Below are 7,184 nucleotides of genomic sequence, written 5' to 3'. Positions count from 1 at the left end.
GTTCAAAATAACAAAACAATAAAGACAAGCTAAAAACCTACCATTTAAGAGCTTGAGTATCTAAATAATGATATCTCCATACTTTCAAATACTCTAAAATCGTTATAAGGAATGTTGGCAAGGAAAGGTGTCCATTGATAGGTGTTAAAGGAGGTAGGGGAGAAACAGACAATCTGAGGGGAATTATAGCATAATAATTTTGAAAGAGACTGGTTAACTGGACTTTTCTTCTGGGTGGCTGAAGCTCCAAAGCTGAGAACCAAAGATGATATGTATTCACCCGTTTTAAAGAGAATCTCTAGATACATCCATATAGGTCTTGCTAAAAGACAGTGACCCATTCAGTGACCACTACTCCATCCAAATTATAAATCAGAAGATGAATCAAGCAAAGAGAGCTCACTGAGTGTAAAGTAGAATTAGAGAATTGGTCTCCTCCCTTCCTCTGCCCTGGAGCAGAATGTGTGTGCCACCTCAGGGCAGGAGGAGGAGAACTTCCTGGAGAGACTGAAGGAGGGCTGGCAGTTTTCTCTCCAACTAGAAGCTGAGTTCCAGGAACAAAATCCTGTCTTAGTGACTGTAGTAAACTAGATTTTTATTGAGCAAATATTCCCTCCAATCAACCATTCCCATGGGAGTGTTCTTTCCCACACCATGGAGTTTGAACTTGGTCATGTGACTTGTTTTGACACCATAGTGAGCAGAGTATGCCTCCCTCCTTATCTCTGGATTTGCATTCAGTCATGGGGCTTGTTCTGACCAATGATACATTAGCAAACATCATAATTAGCAGATTACCATGTGTGTAGGCATGATTTGATTTTTTCTCTTGTACTTCTGTCATCTCTTGGGCTTAACTTCCCAGGGAACCTGCTCCCCCTTTAGTTTTGGCCTTGAAGGAACACACATAAAATAAACCTGAGCCCAATCAGCTGCAAGGAGCCAAGACCACCTGGAACCATCACTTGAAGCTGAGCTGCCAGACGTGCCAAAGTTGTATCAGTTGAACAGAAGTCCTGTGATTGTGAAAATAAATGCTTAATAAATGTAGTAATCTACATGTTGCTCAGTTTGGAGGTGAGTTGTTACACAGACTTATTGTACATCTAGCTGACTGATACAATGGTGAGAGTTCTTCAGACACCTTGATAATTTACTCTGGGGTTTGAGCCTAGAGATTCACACCTGGAAAATTGTGAAGGCAGCACCTGGCAAAAGCTGCCCATAATGCCAGGACAAGGAAAGATAGGACACAGCTGGTGGCTGCACTGCCACCATCTGGTGGGGCAAGGATGTATGAGATTCCCATACATTCCCACACAACTCCATGGACACGAGTTAGAAGTCTTGAGGCAGCCTGATGGAATCTCATTCAAAAGCAGTGTCTTCCAGGTGAGTTAGAGGCTGTGGGTGCACCTTTGGAGGACAAAGCAGTGGGAGCAGGAACCAGTGGCAAGGATATGAATGAACGGCAAGGAAATGTGACAAGGTCACCATGCCCTCCTTTCCCATTACAGAGCTCTCAGCCTGGCTCATTCTAACCTGGAAGGAGATGTGAAATTAGAGTCTTTATTTAGATTTGACTAGACCTTTTAACACCTGGAAGCAGGGTTCTTGTAACCAAGAAGTGTCTAGAAAGCTGTAAAATCTTCTTGAGGTAACATTAGGGAGGGAGAAAGAGATGAGACAGAATAATTTGGAAGACAATGATGGGGCTTTAAACAATTTATAAACTATGTAATTTATGTTATAATATGTAACTATTAAATAGCATCTATTAAGCATGTCACTTGAGACCTATATTTTTATTTCTATTTTGAGAAAACCAGCAGCCAGAGGTGGGTCTGGGCAGGGTGTCTAAGAGAGGGGTCTCTGGCTGTGGGAACAGACTGCTGCCTTCACTCTGCAGTACCCTTGGCTCTAACAATGTGGCTCACGCTCAGCAAATTTCCCTTCAAATGTTCAGCCTGTGGCAATGAGATACTTTTATAGCTTTTTATTTAACATCCCCCTGAGAATGATCATTTGCTTTTACAGGGTATTACCAAGAAACAAAAGCAACAAAACACATTTTAATTGTTCAAGCAATTTGGCTCTTTTTCTTTCAGATAATAGAGAACTCAGAAGCCTGTAGGGCAGAGAACTGGACCTGGAGTTAAAAGATGGGGATTATTGTCTGTTTAGGGGCCCAGAGTCCCCAGGTGACCTTGAGCTAGGCCCCCGGTCTCTCTGGGCTTCATTTTCTTCTTATGTAGATCCACTTGCAGTATACGCCACAGGCATCCTGTGTGCCCAGATGTCTTTTGTTGTAGAAAAACCTCTGAGCAAGGCTGATAATCAGACGTGTATTCAGCCCTTTCTGTGGCGCCAAGGAGCACTGTGATCCCGAGCAAAAGAGTTAGTGTCATTGAGCATCGTTTACTTATCTTTAAAATAATAAAATAAGTCACGCTTTAGCTACCTCCAGGTGTCTGTTGTTTTCATGTATAGTTATCTAGTATTTCCTAACACTACCATGAGACACAGTGGCTAAAAACAACCATCTATTTTTTTTCTTTTTTAATTTAAATTTATTTATTTTAATTGGAGGCTAATTACTTTACAATATTGTATTGGTTTTGCCATACATCAACATGAATCCGCCACGGGTGTACACGTGTTCCCAATCCTGAACCCCCTTCCCACTCCCTCCCCATACCATCCCTCTGGGTCATCCCAGTGCAACAGCCCCAAGCATCCTGTATCCTGCATCGAACCTAGACTGGCGATTCATTTCTGCTCATGATTATATGGGTCATGGATCTGGGAAAAGACCCAGCTGGATGGTTCACCTTAGCCCTATGTGGGATTAATCGGGGCTTCTGGGGCTGGAAAATCCCGTTCCATGATGCTTCTATCACTCACTTATCTGGGACAGTAATACTTCTTAGTCTCTCTCTCTCTCCACATAGTATCTCAGAACCTGAATACAGCAGGCAAAATTCAGTCAATTAAGAGTTACTTTCAGAACTGGCGAAGCACAAATTCCACTGGATTTATTCTCTTGGTCAGAGTACTCAAAGTCCAGCCTGGAATCAAGAACTGAGAAATCAACTTCATCTCTTATTGGGGGAAGGGCAAGATCACGTTGCAGAAGAGCAAATGGGATATTAGATACAGAAAAGTAGAATCTGTCTCATATAACCTTTGTCTGGAAAATTGAATTCCCATGTATCTACCAAGTTCCGTTATGATCCTCAATTCAATTTTCGATTAAAAAAAAATCATTTACTTATTTATTTATTATTGGCTGTGCTAGGTCTTCCTTGCTGCTCAGGCCTTCCTCCAGTTGTGGTGAGTGGGGCTACTCTCTAGTTGCAATGCTGGCCCTCTCATCGCAGTGGCTTCTCTTGCTGGAGCACAGGCTCTAGAGCACTCAGGCTTTAGTAGCTGCGACTCCCAGGCTTTAAAGCTGAGGCTCAACAGCTGTGGTGCACAGGCTTAGTTGCTCCGTGGCATGTGGGGTCTTCCCAGACCAGGGATCAAACCTGTGTCTCCTGAATTTGCATGCAGATTCTCCACCACTGAGCTACCAGGGAAGCCTCTCAATTTCCCATTTTTAATCTACGTGGTTCGGGTGACTTTGAGGTAAACAATGGGTCCGTCCCAAATCCAACTACTGCAGTCTCCTAAGCATGACCTGTCCTCTTGATCAGGTTCAGTTAGAGACGTAAGGTAATTCCTTCATCAGGGAGACAGAGAGATTTGATACATCAGTCATGACTAATCAGTCATAACATCATGATCCTAGTAACAAAGATTCCAAAATCAATGGCTTAAGAAAAGTATAGCTATCTCTCACTGCATGTGTATCACAGATTGGCTGGGCTCTGCCACTCTGAGACTCAGGCTGACAGTATGCGCCATCTGCAGCCTGGCCAGCCCCAAGGCAAAGGGGCGGAGCATGGCTTCCATCCAGAAATGAGACATGTCACCTCTGCTCACATTCCACCAGCCAACAAAAACCCCATGACCACACCTGACCTCAAAGGGGCAGGTATGTGCAACTTTGACTTTGTCGCACCCCAGATGGAAGAAAATCAGAGGACCGCATTCCTAATGACCACAGAGGGGTTGGCCTTTCCTAGAGTTCAGCTCAGGGGTGCTTTCAGAGCCCCTTATCAATGCAATGTACCTGTATGAACAGGCAGAGAGAAAACGCATTCTGTTATGTTACATTCTCCTGTTCTGATATGTTGCCTTTTTTTTTTTTTGGCTAAGCTTTTCTTTGCTATTTCTTGTAAGATATTTCCCAGAGGAGTGACAGTAGTTGAAATCTTAGTCTTGCCTGGAGATTCACAGAGATCAAAATATTCCCCAGTGAGGGTGGCGGAAGGAGGAAGCTCACAGTAGTGAACTGCCAGCTCCACAGAGCACACAGAGATGCCACATGCCACCCACACAGTAAGTCTCCACCCAGAGGGTCATGTCATTGACCTAGGCTGTAGTGTGTTAACCAAAGTCAGGTTGCAGAGTGCAGAGTTGGAATCACATTACCTTGGTTCAAAGCCATCACTTTTTAGCATATGACTGTGAAAAATGGACTCAACCTCAACCTCTCTGAGGTGGTGCTAGCAGTAAAGAATTCGCCTGCCAATGCAAGAGGTGCAAGAGACACAGGTTCGATTCCTGGGTCATGATAATCCCCCAGAGAAGGAAATGGCAACCCACACCAGTATTCTTGCCTGAAAAATCCCGTGGACAGAAGAGCCTGGTGAGCTACAGTCCGGGAGGTTGCAAAGAGTTGGATGCAATTGAGTATGCAACCTCTTTGAGCCTATTTTCTCAGTTGCAAAATGACAATAGTACCAGTACTTAACCTTTTGGAACTATAGTGAGAATCACACAAGATAATACATGTAGAACACTTAGAAGAGAGCCTGGGACTTTTAAAATTGCTATCCTTGCTGTTGATGGTGTTGTTATCTGGCCCAGCTTTGCAAGCCTGTAACTGGTGTTGAACACTGTGCATTGAAGGCCACACTCATATAGCCAGCCCTTGGTGCTTGGTACAAGGGCATAGCCAGTAAGAGCTATGAGGATGAAAAAAAAAAAGATATGAAGAGCAGTGGTCCCTAGCATTTAATTATTATGAGATGTAATAGTTTTATGCCTAGAACAAGGACATAGTTATCCTTCTCCCCTCCAAAATATCTCCACTATCAACCTGCTATGATGCCTGATATTTTATCATTAGAAATTCATTCCTTTGGCTTAATCATTGCCTTGTGTAAGTGCCTTATAAGCACTGATTGAGTAAATGAGGAACAGAGGGAAGGGTTTAACAAGAGTAGCCAAGGCATTTCTGACATGTGTTTTGGTGAAAAGGAAGCAGGAGAAAAAGACTGAGAGTGACAGAGAAAGATCTTATTCTCATCGTTGAATCCAGTCAAACTCAGTGTGATAAAAGTAAAATATGTCTACAAATTATTTGGCACTCCTCCCTTCAACAGGTGGAGCTAAATCGGGGAGTTGTGTGGTGGGCTGGATTTGGTGAGTCGCTTCTAATATATAAAATGTGGTAGAAATTACAGGGTGAGACTCAAGGGTAGGTGGCTTTTATCTTGCTTTCTTTTGGCACCCACCTCATGTTGATGTATGGCAAAACCAATACAGTACTGTAAAGTAAAATAAAGTTAAAAAAAAAAAAAACCACCCACCTAAGCCACTACCAACACTCTGTAATGACCTATATGGGAAAGGAATGGATATATGTACATATATAACTGATTTGATTTGCTGTATAGCAGAAACTAACACAACATTTTAAATCAACTATGCTCTAATGAAAAATGTTTGAAAAGACAGATGAATGGATAAAGAAGTTGTGGTGCATATATACAATGGAATATTACTCAGCTATAAAAAGAAATACAATTGAGTCAGTTCTAATGAGGTAGACAAACCTAGAGCCTATTATACGAAGTGAAGTGAGTCAGAAAGAGAAAAATAAATATTGTATATTAACACATATATATGGAATCTAGAAAGATGGTACTGATAAACTGATTTTCAGGGCAGCAATGGAGGGGCAGCAATGGAGAACAGGCTTGTGACACACAGCAGGAAGGAGCGTGTGGGACAAATAGAGAGAGCAGCACAGAAACACATAGACTACCGTATGCAAAATAGATAGCCAAGGGGAATTGGATGTATGACTCAGGGAGCTCTGTGACAACCTGGAGGAGTGGAAGGTGGGAGGGGATTTCAAGAAGGAAGGGACATATGTATATTTATGACTAATTCATGTTGAGGTATGGCAGGAATTGACACAATATTGTAAAGCAATTATCCTCCAATTAAAAATAAATTTTATAAAAAAGGAAAAATTAACATTAAAAAATGAATGAATGAATAAACTATGGTTAGCACAACAGCAGATTTTATAGGCATATAAGCAACACCCCAAAAGGCAGTATGGTAGGAAAAAATAGTCTATTCACCTCAGCCAAACATCTGTTTTATGCCTCTACCATCAGAATGATCTTATGGAGTGGAGAAAAGATGGTGTGGCCCAAAGCTGACCACACTCTGCCAAGAGGCCACAGAGAGAGAGGGGGGAAGCCAGGACATGATGGGGAAGTCTGCCTGCAGGCCGAAGGCGTGGTGACCCTGCCCCTATGGTGACCCCATCTGACCCAGAGGCTGTCATTACATTCATAGAGGAAATCAATGCAGAATGAGCAGCAGGTTTTAAATGTGCCACCTTAGCTCCTCCCTAATAACAAAAGCTGAAATACAAGGTGAGGGCCAGAACTTTCTCCAGTCCCTCTGCACGGAAGTGACAGCCAAACCAGGAAGTCCCACAATGCTCTTCTCAAAGGCAGCCCTCCTCCTCAGATGGAGACCATGGGACGTGTGCCCAGCCAGCTGGTCTCCTGCAGGTGTGATGCGATCAGCATCCTCAGCAGTGTCTCTCTCCTTGGGCCTGAATCCATGGCCCGGGTGCCCATGGGAAGGCCCCTCAGGGAAGGAAGGATGTACATCCTCCCATGGGCTTATTTACAATTCTGGCCCAAGGAGTCACTCTGTTTTCCCTAAATTAGGGTACAGAATGCCCTTGCCTCTTGCTCTGGAGTGGGAGGAAGGGAGCTGGGGAAGTAAAATCAGTTCTTCCCTCTTTCTTCCAAAAGTACAGACTACCT

Source organism: Ovis canadensis, chromosome 1, assembly GCF_042477335.2.
Source record: "Ovis canadensis isolate MfBH-ARS-UI-01 breed Bighorn chromosome 1, ARS-UI_OviCan_v2, whole genome shotgun sequence".
NCBI lineage: Eukaryota > Metazoa > Chordata > Mammalia > Artiodactyla > Bovidae > Ovis > Ovis canadensis.
The sequence above is the reverse complement of the archived record's forward strand: the minus strand, read 5'-3'. Positions refer to the sequence as shown.